The sequence below is a fragment of the Lynx canadensis genome, chromosome A1 (genome assembly GCF_007474595.2).
Source record: "Lynx canadensis isolate LIC74 chromosome A1, mLynCan4.pri.v2, whole genome shotgun sequence".
NCBI classification, from domain to species: Eukaryota; Metazoa; Chordata; class Mammalia; order Carnivora; family Felidae; genus Lynx; species Lynx canadensis.
This window is the reverse complement of record NC_044303.2, coordinates 86663302-86666395: the sequence shown is the minus strand read 5'-3', so window position 1 is coordinate 86666395 and position 3094 is coordinate 86663302.

The following is a 3094-nucleotide window of genomic DNA, read 5'->3' as shown; positions in this document are numbered from 1 at the left end:
GTCCAGGAAATAACAACAGCTAACGAACTGATCAAAAACAATTTAAACAATATAACAGAAAGTGAATTTGGAATAATAGTCATAAAATTAATCGCTGGGCTTGAAAACAGAATAAAGGACAGCAAATATCTATTGCTACAGATATCAAGGGACTAAGGAACAGCCAAGAGGAGCTAAAAAATGCTATCAATGAGCTGCAAAATAAATGGAGACAACCAAGTCTCGGATTGAAGAAGCAGAGGAGAGATTAGGTGAACTACAAGATAAAATTATGGAAAAAGAAGAAGCTGAGAAAAAGAGAGATAGAAGAATCCAGGAGTATAAGGGGAAAATTAGAGAACTAAGTGATGCACTAAAGAGAAATAATATACGCATAATTGGTATTCCAGCGGAGGAAGAGAGGGAAAGGTGCTGAAGGTATACTTGAAGAAATCATACCTGAGAACTTCCCTGATCTGGGGAATGAAAAAGGCATTGAAATCCAAGAGGCACAGAGAACTCCCTTCAGACGTAACTTGAATCGATCTTCTGCATGACATATAACAGTGAAACTGGCAAAATACAAGGATAAAGAGAAAATTCTGAAAACAGCTAGAGATAAACGTGCTCTAACATATAAAGGGAGACCTATAAGACTCGTGACCGATCTCTCTACTGAGACTTGGCAGGCCAGAAAGGAATGGCAGGAGATCTTCAATGTGCCGAACAGAAAAAATATGCAGCCAAAAATCCTTTATCCAGCAAGTCTGTCATTTAGAATAGAAGGAGAGATATAGGTCTTCCCACACAAACAAAAACTGAAGGAATTCGTCACCACTAAACCAGCCCTACAAGAGATCCTAAGGGGGATCCTGTGAGACAAAGTACCAGATACATTGCTACAAGCATGAAACCTATGGACATCACAATGATTTTAAACCATATCTTTCTATAATAACACTGAATGTAAATGGACTAAATGTGCCAACCAAAAGACATAGGGTATCAGAGTGGATAAAAAAAAACAAGACCCATCTATTTGCTGTCTACAAGAGACTCATTTTAGACCTGAGGACACCTTCAGATTGAGAGTGAGGGGATGGAGAACTATTTATCATGCCACTGGAAGTCAAAAGAAAGCTGGAGTAGCCATATTTATATCAGACAAACTAGACTTTAAATTAAAGGCTGTAACAAGAGATGAAGAAGCGCATTATATAATAATCACAGGGTCTATCCATCAGGAAGAGCTAACAATTATAAATGTCTATGTGCCGAATACAGGAGCCCCCAAATATATAAAACAATTACTCACAAACATAAGCAACCTTATTGATAAGAATGTGGTAATTGCAGGGGACTTTAACACTCCACTTACAGAAATGGATAGATCATCTAGACACACGGTCAATAAAGAAACAAGGGCCCTGAAAGATACGTTGGATCAGATGGACTTGACAGATATATTTAGAACTCTTCATCCCAAAGCAACAGAATATACTTTCTTCTCGAGTGCACATGGAACATTCTCCAAGATAGATCACATACTGGGTCACAAAACAGCCCTTCATAAGTATACAAGAATTGAAATCATACCGTGCATACTTTCAGACCACAATGCTATGAAGCTTGAAATCAACCACAGGAAAAAGTCTGGAAAACCTCCAAAAGCATGCAGGTTAAAGAACACCCTACTAAAGAATGAGTGGGTCAACAAGGCAATTAGAGAAGAAATTAAGAAATATATGGAAACAAACGAAATGAAAATACAACAACCCAAATGCTTTGGGACGCAGTGAAGGCAGTCCTGAAAGGAAAATACATTGCAATCCAGGCCTATCTCAAGAAACAAGAAAAATCCCAATACAAAATCTAACAGCACAACTAAAGAAAACAGAAGCAGAACAGAAAAGACAGCATAAACCCAGGAGAAGAAGAGAAATAAAGATCAGAGCAGAAATAAACAATATAGAATCTAAAAAAAATTGTAGAGCAGATCAATGAAACCAAGAGTTGGTTTTTTGAAAAAATAAACAAAATCGATAACCCTCTAGCCAGGCTTCTCAAAAAGAAAAGGGAGATGACCCAAATAGATAAAATCATGAATGAAAATGGAATTATTACAACCAATCCCTCAGAGACACAAGCAATTATCAGTGAATACTATGAAAAATTATATGCCAACAAATTGGACAACCTGGAAGAAATGGGACAAATTCCTAAACACCCACACGCTTCCAAATTCAATCAGAAGGAAATAGAAAGCTTGAACAGACCCATAACCAGCGAAGAAACTGAATCAGTCATCAAAAATCTCCCAACAAATAAGAGTCCAGGGCCAGATGGCTTCTCAGGGGAGTTCTACCAGATGTATAAAGCAGACATGATACCTATCCTTCTCAAGCTATTCCAAGAAATAGAAAGGGAAGGAAAACTTCCAGACTCATTCTATGAAGCCAGTATTACATTGATTCCTAAACCAGACAGAGACCCAGTGAAAAAAGAGAACTACAGGATAATATCCCTGATGAATATGGATGCAAAAATTCTCCATAAGATACTAGTAAATCGAATTCAACAGCATATAAAAAGAATTATTCACCATGATCAAGTGGGATTCATTCCTGAGCTGTAGGGCTGGTTCAACATTCGCAAATCAATCAACGTGATACATCACATTAATAAAAGAAAAGATAAGAACCATATGATCCTGTCAATCGATGCAGAAAAGGCCTTTGACAAAATTCAGCAACTTTCTTAATAAAAACCCTTGAGAAAGTCGGGATAGACGAACATACTTAAAGATCATAAAAGCCACTTATGAAAAGCCCACAGCTAACATCATCCTCAATGGGGTAAAACTGAGAGCTTTTCCCTGAGATCAGGAACACGACAGGGATGTCCACTCTCACCGCTGTTGTTTAACATAGTGTTGGAAGTTCTAGCATCAGCAATCAGACAACAAAAGGAAATAAAAGGCATCAAACTTGGCAAAGATGAAGTTAAGCTTTCACTTTTTGCAGATGACATGATATACATGGAAAATCCGATAGACTCCACCAAAAGTCTGCTAGAACTGATACATGAATTTAGCAAAGTTGCAGGATACAAAATC